A 16,371-nucleotide genomic window follows, 5' to 3' on the forward strand; every position below is an offset into this window, starting at 1 on the left:
GAGATAGGGACTTCACTGGTGGTCCAGTGGTTAAGACTACATGCTCCTAATGCAGGGGGCCTGGGTTCAATCCCTGGCCAGGGAACTAGGTCCCACACGTCACAACTAAAGATCCTGCATGCCAAAACAAAGACCTGGCACAGCCAAATAAAGTAATTTTTTAAAAAAGGAGAGATACCCCAGAGCCCTCCCACCTGACTGCAATCCCTGTCTTCTTCACAATATGAGGATACATCAAGAAGACAGCTGTCTACAAGTCAGGAAGACTGCTCTCACAGAACCTGATGATGCGGGCACCCTGATCTCAGACTTCCAGCCTCTAGAACCATAAGGAAATACATTTCTGTTGTTTAAGCCAACCAGTCTATGGCATTTCGTCATGTCAGCTCAAGCTAACTATAGTATACTGTTTTCAAACAAAAAGAAGTAAGAATGTCTACTTCTATATTACCTCTCTGGCCCCTGTGGACATTTGGGTTTGCGATTTCTGTTTAAATCCTTTTCAGTTTTACTTGTGGTGGCCCACAATCTGTTAAGAATTATGATCTGATCTAATATTTTTATGACCATCAAGATCTGTTATCTATAATTTTGCTGCCCTACCCAGGATAGTTGGAACAAGATTTCATTCCCCATTACCTTATGCCTCCACTTTTATTGTGATTTAGTTCAAGATTGTTATTACTTTTTCTTATTTTGTCTCTTCAGTTTTAAGATCTCTTCTGAAGAATTGGATTAAATTTCAAAATCACTTTATCAATGATGATTTATACTTAACTGTCAGCTTCATTGGTTTTTTGGCCTATCATGGTTTCTAATAAATCATGCTTCCCTTTTACGATGTTTTAATTGTGATTTGTGTTTTATTTTGCTGCAATCCTTCCTCAAAGGAGAAAGAAATCTCTGTTGATAGATGGTCTGCACTCCCTCAGAACACGTGTCAGTCACTCTTTCCACCAAGGAAGGCCTCCTGCTCCAAGGCTACATCATCCTGTTGCAGGCTTTACCCTGGGAGGAGAGCCCTGGGCATGGAGCAGGCCCACAGGTGAACACCCTCCCAGAGCAAGAAAGTAAGGGAAGTGCTGGAGTCTTGAGGAATTTCACTGATGTGATTTGATTGAGCTTTTTTTTTTTTTTAATTTTTTCTTTCTCTGTTTGTTGTAGTTGACAAAAATTAGTCGAATTTCAGGCAGTTAATCTGACTGCCAAGGTAAATTGCCATGTCAGAGGGAGCCAGGTATAGCAGTCTAGAATCATGATCCTCTTCCCTTACAATAGCCAATGCTGGACTTCCCTGGTGGTCCAGTGGTTAAAAATCCACCTGCCAATGCAGGAGACACCGGTTCGATCCCTGGTCCCAGAAGATCCCACATGGGGCAACTAAGCCCATGTGCCACAACTACTGAGCCTGCGTGCCGTGGCTACTGAACGAAGCTCGCGGGGTCCTTAACAAGAGAAGCCACCACAATGAGAGGCCCGTGCACCACAAGTAGAGAAAGCCCCTGCACAACAACGAAGACCCAGTGCAGCCAAAAATAAATAAAACAAAAAACAGCTAATGTGCTCCATTGTCACTCTGCATCTACTGTTGAAGATGAGAAAGCATGGAAAGTTATGAGTTTCTCTTATCTTTGGAATACAGAAAACTCACCAGGAGTCACTTGGCATCATCTTTGATTCCTTTCTTTCTCACATCCCCACATCCTACCCACCAAGAAATCTCATTGGTCCTGCCTTTAAAATAATTAAAATCTGATCACCCTTTACCATGTCTATTGCAACCACCCCAGTCTAACCCTCTATCATCTCTCATCTGGATGACTGAGATAGTCTCCTAAAACAATCGTACTGCATTCACTCAAAGTAAAAACAAAATTCCTCACATTGGCCACCGTGACTCCATACGATCCGAAGCTCCCTCCACCCCATGTCACCGCCATGACCTGATCTCCTACTGTTTACCTCCTCATTCTATTCCAGCCACAGTGGTCACCTTGCTCTACTGTTCTCTCTTCCTGGAACACTCTTCCCACAAATAATTTTACTATTAACTCTCTTGCCTTCTTTAAGTCTTTGCTCGAATGATGCCTTTCAAATGAGACTTTCCCTAATCACCCTAAATAATGTTGTAAGTAGCCCTCCAACCCATTTGCTTCTGATCCTCTCCATTATCTGCTTAGCACTTACCATCTTCCAACGTACTAGTAATTATTATGTCGATTACCTCTCCTCCTGCTGGAATGTCACTTCTACTAGTGTGGAGATTTTGCCTGTTTTGTTCACGGTTTTATCTCCAATGTCTAGAAGAGTACTCAACAAACACAATTAGGTGCTAAATGAATATTTGTTGAATATAATGAGTCATATACATTTTTAAAAATTTATTATCTGTTTTAATCTTTGGCGTACCGAGTGGCATGTGGATCTTATTTCCCAGATCAGGGATCAAACCCAGGCCTTCAGCATTGGAAGTGCGGACTCTTAACCACTGGACCACCAGGGAAGTCCCTATACTTTTTTAGATTAAAATATTTTTCATGGAACTCTGCTCAATGTTATGTGGCAGCCTGGAGGGGAGGGGAGTTTGGGGGAGAACCGATACATGTATATGTATGGCTGAGTCCCTTCGCCGTTTACCTGAAACTATCACAACATTGTTAACCAGCTATCCCCCAGTGCAAAATAAAAAGTTTTAAAAATAAATAAAATAAGAATTTTATCATGTGATTTAAAAAAAAACCCAGAAAACAAAAACATAATAAATTGCCACTTATACATTATCCAGCTACAATTATTATTGACATTTTGCAATATTGTTGAGTACACTATATTTAGATGTGGCTTATCTTTCAGTAACCTAAAATAAAGACGATATCAGCTAACATTTTTCCCCAAATTAATCTGTGGGAAAGCCTTATTTTTCATTCTAAAATGAGATAATCCTAAACTTTAAAAAATTACTTATATAAGAAATTGCCTCTTCTAATTCATGTTGATGTTTGGCAGAAACCAACACAATACTGAAAGCAATTATCCTTCACTTAAAAATAAATGCATTTATTTAAAAAAAAAATTGCCTTTTTCCAAACCTGTCATGTAACTCAGCTCCAATGGGAATTATTTGAAGAATATATAAAAGGAGTTCTTCTTCAGTTTTCAGACACAAGCTAAAATTTTTCCTTTTCACAACTCTTGAATCATTTTATCAAGAAGTTGGAGAGATAGGAAGTAGAATATGTGTGATTCATTGACTATCTTAGCCAATTCAATATCTGCTTTATACTAATTTTTCTAACAGTATTTAAAATATTCCTGACTTCTAGTTAAAAAGGTAGCTTGGAAAAAAAAAAGATAGCTTGAAGAACTGTGGTGGGTTGTTTTTTGTTTTTTTGGGTTTTTTTTGGTCAAAATGTTCCCTCTTGCCAACACTCCATTACAGCAACAGTAAACTTTTTTAAAAATATATATTTATTTGGTCGCCTTGGGTCTTAGTTGCAACGTGTGGGATCTAGTTCCCTGACCAGGGATTGGACCCACATCCCCGCATTGCAAGGTGCGTTCTCAACCACTGGACCACCAGGAAAGTCCCTAAACTTTTTGTTTTTTTTAAGAAGCATAGACTGATAAGAATAAAGAAAACAAGAATGGAGGCAATAGCAACAATGTTTTGGCAACTGGAATGTAGATGAGATGGATGGGTATTATCTGACTTAGTAGATCTAAGAAAGCACAATCTTCAATCAGCAATGGAGAAAATAGAGAATTAATCTGATTTGTGTCAGAGAACTCACAAAAGACTCAGGAATTGTTGGCACCAGATGCCTCTGGAATTGGGGGGAAAGGAGTGGATAAAAACAGGAAGATTGACTGAAAATCTGACTAGGAAATGTTAGGCTCCTACGTGCTCACTTCCACACATGCTGACAAACAGCTCTGCTTGTTCTTAGAAGCAGAGAATGGAATCTTATTCTTTCCAGAGGGTAAAACACAGGGTGTCTGGTCTAGGGGATACCAGGTTCAGCTGAAGGTAGGAGTTTCATGCTAAAAACAGGTTCGATGAGTGAAAAACATTTTATTATAAATGTTCAGATGCTTCTACTACCCACTAGCCTTCTTCTGCTTTCCCAGAATGCTGACAGCCAGGTCTGTACCCTTCATGCAGGAGAAGGGGCTTCTCTAGGGAGTCTGATTAGCCCAAAAGAACTACAGAGAGCAACATCAACAGAGTTCCCTGGTGGTTCAGTGGCTGAGACTCCACATTCTCCATGCAGGGGACCTGGGTTCGATCCCTGGTCAGGGAACTAGATCCCACATGCTGCAATTACGAGTCTGCATGCTGCCACTAAAGAACCTGTGTGCTGCTACTAAGACCTGGCGCAGCCAAATAAATACATATTTTAAAAAAGAAAGTGACATCAGGGTTCCTCAGCAAAGGTCAGTAAAGGCCCAGAGTGAACAAGTCCCACCTGCAGACAGAGCCTGGTGGCATCTCAATTAAATATGAGCATGCAGCCATGCATCTAATATAAAACACAGTAACCAGAGCAAACAGAAAAAGCAACTTGGAGGAAACCTATGTATTGAGGAAGGACAAAACATGCAAAAACTATGTCTCATATCTTCAGATATACTTTATCTGTAAAACAAGAGTAAGATGTAATTTTAAAAGGGACTTTAAATTCTAAACTTTAGAGAGCAATAAGCATAGGCAGCATATTAAAAAGCAGAGACATCACTTTGCTGAAAAAGGTCCGTGTAGTCAAAGCTACGGTTTTTCCAGTAGTCAGGTATGGATGTGAGAGTTGGACCATAAAGCAGACTGCATGCCGAAGAATTAATGCTTTTGAAAAATGTGGTGTTGGAGAAAACTCTTGAGAGTCCCTTGGAATGCAAAGAGATCAAACCAGTTAATCCTAAAGGAAATCAACACTGACTATTCATTAGAAGGACTGATACTGACGCTGAAGCTCCAATACCCTGGCCACCTAGTAAAGCTGACTCACTGGAAAAGCCCCTGATGCTGGGAGAGATTGAAGGCAAAAGGGGAAGGGGGTGGCAGAGGATGAGATGGTTAGATAACATCACTGACTCAATAAACATGAATTTGATCAAACTCTGGGAGATAATGAGGGACAGTGAGGCCTGCTGTGTTGCAATCCATGGGGTCACAAAGAGTTGAACACGACTTGGTGACAGAACATCAACAAATATCTTGGAAATTAAACAGATGATCCCAGAAGTTAAAATCGCAATAGTAGTTTTGGAAGTGAAAATTGAGGAAATCTCCCAGGAAGCTGAAAAAAACTCATAGGAAATAGAAAAGAAAAAAATAGGGAATCAGGCTGAGAGGAATGACATTTTCAAATATTAGGAAGTAGAAAAAAGAGAAGAAAATATAGAGAAAAATAGAGGGGAGAAAATAATCCAGATATAATTTAGGATTGTTTTTCCAAAATATAGGACATGAGTTTCTAGACAAAAAGGGCCTACCAATGGCCTAGAAAAAATGAATGAAAATGAACATCCACCAAGGCTCATCACCATGATATTTTAGAACATCAAGGACAAAGAATAAATCTTTCCAGGAAGATTTTGAAAAACAATCAAAGTGACATCAAACTTATCAACAGCAATACCAGTGTGAATATTTTTATTAGTGTATGGTGTCAGAAAATTCCTTTGAGGGAAAATTATTTCCAACATATAATTCAGTGTATCAATTAAGTGTAAAAGTAAAGGAAAAATATTTTCAGACATAGAACATCTCAAAAAAAATTGTTCCTCACTTACCTGTCCTCATAAAACAGCTAAAGAATGGACTCCACCAAAATGAAGGAATAAACCAAGAAAGAGAAAAGAATAGGAAACAGAACTGAAAAATTGAGGAACCAACCAAAACAGAGCTAAGGTAAAGCCTTAGAATGATAGTAATAGTAAAGGCAGAAACCAACGGATCAGTGGCAGAGCCCTAGAGAGGAACCGGTATAGACTAGAGCCCATCAGAAGACTCTGGAAAAGGGACTTCCCTGAGGTTCAGTGGCTGAGACTCCGAGCTCCCAATGCAGGGGGTCCGGGTTCGATCTTCTCAGTCAGGAAACTAGATCCTGCCTACCACTAGATTCCACACACTGCAACTCAAACAATCCTGCATGCAGCAACTAAGAACCAATGCAGTCAAATAAATAAATATTAAAAAAAACTTTCCCTCTAGAAAAGATGTCTAAAATAAGGTTAAATTGGAAGAATATTATTGCTAGAATACTACTATTTTTAAATGTTTCAAGAGGAGATTTACATAACCAGAGGAAGTTTGGGATTTAATTAATAAATAAGTAGAAAGTTAAATAAACTAAAATCAACAGTATAACCCCACAAAAGGCAAAACATGTAAGAAAAAAAGAGAAATCACAGTGTAATACTAAACTTGAAAAAAATAGCATTTACATGTTGATCTATTGAAATTATAAACTAACTATATGGGAAGGATAAGGAAATGGGAAGGGTACCTAAAATGAAGTCGCTCAGTCGTGTCCGACTCTTTGCAACCCCATGGACTGTAGCCTACCAGGCTCCTCTCTCCATGGGATTTTCCAGGCAATAGTACTGGAGTGGATTGCCATTTCCTTCTCCAGGGGATCTTCCCAAACCAGGGATTGAACCCGGGTCTCCCACATTGTAGACAGACAGTTTGCTGTCTGAGCCACCAGGGAAGTCTGGTAGAGATGGTAGACGAGTTAAATCCTGGGACTTAGCTGGTGGTCCAGTGGCTAAGACACTGCACTCCCAATGCTGGAGGGCTGGGTTCGATCCCTGGCCAGGGAATTAGATCCCACATGCTGCAACTACAGATCCTGTGTGCCACAAAAGAGGCCTGGTGCAGCCAAATATATAATTTAAAAAAAAATTTGCTAATTTAAAAAAAGAGTTAAATCCTCATCTTCCATGAAAGGAAGACAATAGCTAATGCCTGAATTTGAAAAAAAGAAGCACCAGTGTAGGTTATTTTAGAGATAAGATGAATTCCAAAAAGAAAATCATTTGGGAAGGTGAAAATTGGTGGCCAATTGGGAAAATATTTCATAAAAGAGTAGACGGATAACAAGAGCATCAAATTTCCCTATAGGAACACTGTTGTTGGCCAAGTCTTAATTAGTGTATAGACTCGGTACATGACCTAGAGGGAAAAAGTAGTTTCCAATCTTAAACAATCTGAGAACAGAAAACTGAAAGGAGGATTGCTGTTTTACATAATAAAACTATAATAGAACTATTTGACTCTTAAGTGAATGCATAACTTTAAAAAAACTAATTACAAAACACACAATTCTATTAGGGGTACTAAGTTAAAAATTAAGTAACTCATATGGCTAAATTAGTTGGTGTATTATTATTCTTAAATGGAAATTAAAAGCCAGTCTTTCTCCTTGATAAAGTAACTAACAAATTATTAAGTTAAAACATGAAAATGTTGGCCTTCCCTGGTGGTCCAGTGGTGAAGAATCTGCCTGCCAATGCAGGGAACAGGGGTTTGATCCCTGGTCAGGGAAGATCCCATATGCCATGCTGCAGTTAAACCTGTGAACCACAACGACTGAGCCCATGCATTGCCACTACTGAGCCTCCGTGCCTAGAGCCTGGCTCTGTGACAAGGGAAGCCCAAGCTCTGCAAGGAAAAGACGTTCCTGCTCACTGCAACTAGAGAAAGCCTGCATGCAGCAACAAAGACCCAGCACAATCAAAAATAAATCAAGTAATCTAAAAAATAAAATGTTTACTGCTGAATGAATTCAGTGAACTTCTTTGACCCAGTTAAAGAAAAGAATATAATGTTCATGAAGTAATAACTGAAAAACCTTCAAAAGAGCTGTTGTGTAGTTCCACATTAATTTAGCTTTTCTTTTTTAATATGCCTTCATTACAAGAAAAAACATCTGTCAAGCCTGAGAAAAAGGAATGAACTCTTTGGTCTTCAGGCAATCCCTGCCCCCCTCCTCCTGCCCCCCATGTGCTGAGGCCATATAAGTGGTTGGAGTTTAGTGGAAGCTGGGAAGGGTTGATAATGTCTGCCTAACCAAAGGTATCTTTTCTACCTGGCTGTCAAGATGTCAGAAGAAAGTAATAAGCATCTTCATGCTTATTACTCTTTTATATGTGGACATGTGGGCCTCCTGTTAAAATGAAAATAGTTTAACTGGGAGTGAATCTACGAAGTCATCATCACCTATTAACAATTTAGTTTATCTCTTAGCATACTCCAGGCATTAAAGAACACAGAAATAGGGACTTCCCTGGTGGTCCAGTGGTTAAGACTCCACACTTCTAATGCAGGAGGTTAGAAGTGTGGAGTCATAAAATCCCATATGCCTGCCACAGAGCGAGGTGCCCCAAAAAAGGACATAGAAATAGTAAGCATTGAACAGGAGAGAAGAATGATCTGAATCAGCACTGTCCGATAGAAACATAATACCATCCACATATGCTATTATGAAATTTTCCAGTAACCAATAAAAAGAAACAAACCAACAAAGACCTACAGTATAACCCAGGGAACTACACTCAATATCTTGTAATAATCTATAATGGAAAAAATCTAAAAAAGATTTTATATTTTAGTATTTTGCTGTACACCTGGAACTAACACATTATAAAGCAAATGTATTTCAGGAAAAAAATTTAAAAAGTAAAAAGAAATGGGTGAAATTATTTTTAATGTATTTTCTTTAACCCAATACATATATAAATGTTATGATTTCAACATAGAATCAATTAAAAAATTACTAAGGAGATATTTTACATTCTTTATTTTTCTACGTCTTTAAAATTCAGTGTGTGTTTTACACTTACAGCAAGTCTCAGTTTGTACTAGACACACCTGAAGTGCTTAATAATCACCTGTGGCTAATGGCTCTCCTATTAGACCAAAAAGGTTTAAATCAGTGGTTTTCAAAGTGTGGTCCCTGGACCAGCAATATCACCATCACCCTAAAACTTGTTAGAAATAAAAATTCTCAGTCCTTGCCCCAGATCTACTTCATGCGGGCTTCCCTTGTAGCTCAGTGGTAGAGAATCTGCTTGCCAATGCAGAGACACAGTTTCGATACCTGATTCTGGAGGATCCCATATGCCCTGGAGCAACTAAGCCCCGGCACCGTGACTACGGAGCCTGTGCTCTGGGAGCCGCACCTACGGAACCCCGCACACCCTACAGCCTGTTCCACGTAACAGGAGAAGCCTCTACAATGAGAAACCCTTGCACCTCATACAACTAGAGAGCAGCCTGAGCAGCAGTGAAGACCCAGCACAGCCAAAAATAAAAATAAATAAATAAAATTTAAAAAGAAAGAAAGAAACGTATAATAGGCTTCAGTTTCTTCCACCTCATTAGCTCTGATTCAAACGCATTCTTCTTAATAGCTGAGTAAAATACTCCATTGTGTATACGTACCACAGCTTTCTTATCCGTTCTTCTACAATGGACATCTAGGTTGCTTCCACGTCCTGGCTATTGTAAACAGTGCTGTGATGAACACTGGGGTACACGAGTCTCTTTCAGTTCTGGTTTCCTCAGTGTGTATGCCCAGCAGTGGGATTGCTGGGTCGTATGGCAGTTCTGTGTCCACTTTTGTAAGGAATCTCCACACTGTTCTCCATAGTGGCTGTACTGTTTGCATTCCCCCCAACAGTGTAAGAGGGTTCCCTTTTCCTGCACCCTCTCCAACATTTATTGTTTGTTGACTTTTTGATAGCAGCCATTCTGACCGGCATGAGATAGTACCTCATTGTGGTTTTGATTTGCATTTCTCTGATAATGAGTGATGTTGAGCGTCTTTTCATGTGTTTGTTAGGCATTTATATGTCTTCTTTGGAGAAATGTCTGTTTAGTTCTTTGGCCAATTTTTTGATTGGGTCATTTATTTTTCTGGAACTGAGCTGCATGAGCTGCTTGTATATTTTTGAGATTAGTTCTTTGTCAGTCACTTTGTTTGCTATTATTTCTCTTACTCTGAAGGCTGTCTTTTCACCTTGCTTACAGTTTCCTTCATTGTGCCAAAGCTTTTAAGTTTAATTAGGTCCCATTTGTTTATTTTTGCTTTTATTTCCATTACTCTGGGAGGTGGGGATCATAGAGGATCTTGCTGTGATTTATGTCAGTGTGTTTTGCCTATGTTTTCCTCTAGGAGGTTTATAGTTACTGGTTTTACATTTAGATCTTTAATCTATTTTGAGTTTATATTTGTGTATGGTGTTAGAAAGTGTTCTAGTTTCATTCTTTTACTGGTGGATGAAACTGGAGCCTATTACACAGAGTGAAGTAAGTCAGAAAGAAAAACACCAATACAGTATATTAATACACATATATGGAATTTAGAAAGATGGTAATGACAACCCTATATGCGAGACACCAAAAGAGACACAGAGATAAAGAACAGACTTTTGGACTCTGTGGGAGAAGGCGAGGGTGTGATGATTTGAGAGAATAGCATCGAAACATGTTTATTACCATATGTGAAATAGATCGCCAGTCCAAGTTCGATGCATGAAACAGGGCACTCAAAGCCGGTGCACTGGGACAACCCAGAGGGATGGGATGGGGAGGGAGGTGGGGGGCGGGTTTGGGATGGGGGACATGTGTACACCTGTGGCTGATTCGTGTCAGTGTATGGCAGAAACCACCACAATATTGTAAAGTAATTAGCCTCCAATTAAAATAAATTAATTTTAAAAAATAAAAATAACAAGATTTAGCAACAAATGTATTTTTCTAAAGTAGTCATCACAGTTGATAAACTCTGGGTACACGTTTAGTTTATTGACATATTTTGCATTCATTGTATATTCATTTTGGTTTAAAATATACTCCATGAAGTTCTTGAGAAGTGAATAATTAAGTCAATAAACAGGTATACTCCTATTTATAGAACTAAATAATAAATGAAACTGTTTTAAATGCTTTCCCTTATTTTCACAAACCAGGTTCTTATTGAAATGCTTATTCAATGATTTATGTACTGAGTTAAATACCACACTAGTCTATTTCATTTTGTAATTAGTTCTTTCAAAATATAGCCTAACCAGAGAGTCATGGATATTTGTTCATTTACCAAAAATCTTATCCTATAATAAATACTACTTATTTTGGCCAAAAAAAAAAAAATATGATGGTGTGGGCCCACAATCTGTTTTAACAAGCCTTTCAGATGATTCTGAAACATGCTAAATTTGAGAGCTAGCAGTCTAAATCATGGGGAGCTGATAGGAGAATTTTTTTCCTTAACTCTGTTAAATACATAATCTGCTCAATGTGGGTCAAAATTTTTAAAGTACAAAAGCATACACAGGGAGAAGCCTCCTTTGCTGCTCCGGCCCAAACCAGCTCTAGAAACAATCAAGATAGTCTGTTTGTAAATAGCCTCCAAAATGACCCTCAGGGATCCCTGCCTCCTAGTAGCTACTCCTCTGACATTGTGATACAAGTCTAAATTTGGGTTTTCATCCCTAGCCCTTTGGTCAGAGCAATTTTTTTTTTTTGGAAGTTGCTTTACACTGCCGCATCACTTTCTACTGTACAGCAAAGAGAATCAACTATACATATACGTACATGCCCCTTTTTTTGGATTTCCTTTCCATTTATGTCACCAGAGAACGCCAAGTAGAGTTCCCCGTGCTATACTGTGGGTTCTCACTATTTTATACATAGTCGTGTATATAACATCAATCCCAGTCTCCCAATCCATCCCACCCACCCCCCCTTCCCCTTTGGTATCCATATGTTTGTTCTCTATCTCTGTGTCTTTATTTCCGCTTTGCAAATAAGATCATCTTTATCATTTTTCTAGATTCCACATGTATGCATTAATATACAATATTTGTTTTTCTCTTTCTGACTTACTTCACTCTGTGTGACAGTCTCTATGTCCATTCATGTTTCTGCAAATGACACAATTCTGTTCCTTTTTATGGTTGAGTAATATTCCATGTATAAATGTACCATATCTTCTTTATCCATTACTCTGTTGGTGGACATTTAGGTTGCTTCCATGTCTTGGCTATTGTAAATAGTGTTGCAATAAACATTGGGGTGCCTGTATCTTTTTGAATTTTCTCAGGGTATATGCCCAGTAGTGGGATTGCTGGGTCATGCGGTGAAAGTGAAGTCGCTCAGTCATGTCTGACTCTTTGTGACCCCGTGGGCTGTAGCCCACCAGGCTCCTCCAGGCAAGAGTACTGGAGTGGGTTGCCATTTCCTTCTCCAGGAGATCTTCCCAACCCAGGGATTGAACCCAGGTCTCCCTCATTGCAGGCGGACGCTTTAACCTTTGAGCCACCAGGGAAGCCCATGGGTCATTTGGTAGTTCTATTTTTAGTTTTTAAGGAACCTCCTTCCTCTTCTTCATAGTAGATGTACCAATATACATTCCCACCAACAGTGTAAGAGGGTTCCTGGACAGAGCTATTAAAACCTTTGTAATTTTCTAAGTGATAAAGGTGCTAGGAACATTTTTTCTTTTAAAACTTAGTCTTTGACCCTGATTCTTGACACAGAGCTCCTCAATCCCTGGAGGTTGGATGGCAGGAGCATCTTTTGCTCTAATGAGGTGACTCTTGGTCGGATTCAGATGGGAGCTGGTCACCTTACAGGCTAAGCCATCATTAGAAGCTTGGAACTTCCAGCCTTACCTCCTACCTGAGGAGGGGAGATGGATTGGAGATCGAGTTACTAACCAATCATGTGTGTGTGATGAAGCCGCTATAAAAATTCCACAACTACAGGGTTCAAGGAGCTTCTGGGGTGGTGAACACATACACGTGCTGGGAAGGAGGCACACCCCAACTCCACAGGGAGAAACTCCTGCACTCCAGGACCCTTCCAGACCTTCGCCTATGCACCCCTTCCTCTAGCTGTTCATCTGGGTCCTTTATCATATTCTTTGCGTGTATGCGTGCGCTCAGTCATGTCCGATTCTTTGAGACCCCATGGACTGTAGCCCACCAGGCTCCTCTGTCGATGGAATTTTCCAGGCAAGAATACTGGAGCACATTGCCACTTCCTATTCCAGGGAAACTGCCTGACTTAGGGATGGAAGCTGCATCTCCTGAATTGGTAGATAGATTCTTTACCACTGAGCCTCCAGGGAAGCCCATCATATCCTTTATTATATAATAGCTGGTAAACATAAATAAGTGTTTCCTGAGTTCTGTGAGTTATTCTAGCAAACTGTTAAGCTTGAGGAGAGGGCGATGGGAACCCCAATCTATAACTCATCAGTCACAAGAAGTACAGGTGACAACCTGGGACATGAGATTGGTACGTGGAGTGAGGGCAGTCTTGTGGGATCAAGCTTAACTTATGGTATCTGATATCAGCTCTAGGTAGTGTCAGAACTGAACTGAATTATCGGACACACAGCTGGTGTTGGAATATTGGTCAATGGGGGAAAACCCCACATACTTGGTGACCAGTTAGAGTGTGAGAATAAGGGAAAACAGTTCATTTTCCGAAACAACTCCCTGTATAATCCTCTCTCACATTGGCTCAGGGCTGCTCACACAGACCATAGACTGTTGTAGTAGTGATGGTGTGTCCATGCTGAGGCTGCTGCTGAGTCGCGTCAGTCGCGTCTGACTCTGTGCGACCCATAGACGGCAGCCCGCCAGGCTCCCCCGTCCCTGGGGTTCTCCAGGTAAGAACACTGGAGTGGGTTGCCATTTCCTTCTCCAATGCATGAAAGTGAAAAGTGAAAGTGAAGTCGCTCAGTCGTGCCTGACTCTTAGTGACCCCATGGACTGGAGCCTACCAGGCTCCTCCGTCCATGGGATTTTCCAGGCAAGAGTACTGGAGTGGGGTGCCATTGCTTTCTCCATTCTGAGGCTAGGGTATAATAAGACATGGCAGTTGCCTGCTGTCTCTGATATCAGTCACTGGAAAGGCGGGTTGGAGGGCGGCTACCATGCTGTGAAGACACTCAAGCATTATAGAGAGGTCCACGTCGTCGGGAACCGAGGCCCTCAGCCAAGAGCCCATAAGAAACTGAGGCCTCCGCTAATAGCTGTGTGTGTGAACCACCTTGGCAGTGGATTCTCCAACCCCAACAAGTCTTAAAATGACTGCAGCCCCAACTGACATCTGAATTTCAATATCATGACAGATCCTAAGTCAGAACCACCTAGCAAAGCAGCTTCTGAATTCTTAACCAACACACGCTGTGAAATTACAAATATTTGCTATTTTAAACCATCAAATTTTGGTATATCTTGAGCTGCAGTAATAAATAACTAATCTGCTGCTGCTGCTGCTAAGTCGCTTCAGTCGTGTCTGACTCTTTGCAACCCCATGGACTGCAGCCTACCAGGCTCCTCCATCCATGAGATTTTCCAGGCAAGAGTACTGGAGTGGGGTGCCATTGCCTTCTCCAAATAACTAATCTACCATGTTGTTTAGAAGAATTTTGAAAGAGTTACTTGAGGTCGGTACAAACACTAAAACGGCCTAATGAATCTAAACTGCTGCCTTAAGAATATATTCTTTACGTTAGCTTTTGTATAAACAAAACCAAAAAAAACACAATTATTTCTTAAAGATTTTAAGATTATAAACATAATGAGCCTTTCTTATTACACACACACACACATACACACACAGAGTACAGAATTATGTAAAGTAAATAGGACAACTCCCCCACTTCTATTTCCTTCTTTTTCATGAAATACAGTTTATTTTACGTATATTCTCATTTTCCCTCCAAGCCACCCAAAATCTGTTTCTTTTGCTTGCAATTAGAAGAATTGTAATAGAGTATAAAATATATATATCATAATTTAAGCTGTCTTGTCCTTGGACATTTAAATTACTTCCAGTTTTTATTATTAATAATATTGCAATCAAACATTCCCTACATATCTTTGCCTACCTGTGTATTATCTTTAAGATAAATTCTTAGGGACTTTCCTGGCCATCCAGTGGTTAAGACTCTGTACTTCTAATGCAGGGGGAGTGAGTTCCATATCTGGCTGGGGAACTAAGATCTCACATGCTTTTCAGTGTGGCAAAAATAATAATAATAATAGTAAGTTCTTAGAAATGAAATTGCTGACTGAAAAATGTATGTTCATATAAATACTTGATGTGCTGTGTGCTCAGACCTCAGTTGTGTCTGACTCTTTGTAACCCCATGGACTGTAGCCCACCAGGCTCCTCTGTCCATGGAATTTTCCAAGCAAGAGTACTGGAGTGGATTGCCATCTCCTACTGAAGGGGATCTTCCCGACCCAGAGATCAAACCAGTGTTTCTTGTGTCTCCTGCATTGGCAGGTGGAAAAACTTGATAAATACTGCCAAATTTCCTTCAATAAACATCATACCAATGTACACCTTCATGAATAGTGTTGCTGGGGACTTTGGATGCTCCTTTCCCACCTCCAACTCCAACTCTGATTAATGAAGAACATACACCGAAAAAAAAAAAAAAGGCCAAAAGGGAATAGAAGTACAATTGCATAAATATGGACAAGATCCCAGTGCTCCAATGCTAAGCTGTAATTTTGCTGAGGTCTGAGGCCAAAGTAAAGACTTTTATTGCCAACCTGAATCCAGCCCTTGTGACCCACACACTCTGGCTTTTTTGCAGAGAAAGCAGTCAAAAAGTGAAATTCCCTTCCTCTTATAAATTAAAGTTCCAAAAATCTATCCTTCCCAATTTTCACTGGTCCTGATGAATTTGATTTCCAATAGCAGGACCCCTTTCCCACCCAAAAAAGTGAAGTTCCTTTGAAATATCTTCAAAGTGAGAATTATTCCTCCCAGTAATAGTTGAAAGAGATATCCTATTTGATTCATTATGAGGAAACACTTACTAAGAAGTGGTCCTGAAGGGTTTTTTTTTTGTTGAGGAAGAGAACGGAGGTCTTTCTCTCAGAGTTGGTTTGTAAAATAATTGACTGAGGATTGGAAGGGCTCATCTCTGCCTTACTGTTGGTCTGTTAGCTCATTGGATAGATGGGGAAGCAGACACCTGATTTCTGTGCCAGTGGTTATATTAAGCTGTATTTCTTCAGGGAAATAACTAGCAAGATAGGGTGTTAACTGTTAACATGGCTACTGATTGTATTTCTAAAGTACAAATCTATGATTTTCAGTTCAGTTGGTCAGTCGTGTCCAACTCTTTGCAACCCCATGGACTATAACACGCCAGGCCTCCCTGTCCATCACCAATTCCCGGAGCTTACTCAAACTCATGTCCATCGCGTAGGTGATGCCATCCAACCATCTCATCCTCTGTCGTTCCCTTCTCCTCCTGCCTTCAACATTTCCCTGATTAAAAACTTCTGATGATTCATCATTGCCCAAATCATAAAGTCTATGCTTCCTAATTT

Source organism: Bubalus bubalis, chromosome 3 (assembly GCF_019923935.1).
Source record: "Bubalus bubalis isolate 160015118507 breed Murrah chromosome 3, NDDB_SH_1, whole genome shotgun sequence".
Classification (NCBI taxonomy): Eukaryota; Metazoa; Chordata; class Mammalia; order Artiodactyla; family Bovidae; genus Bubalus; species Bubalus bubalis.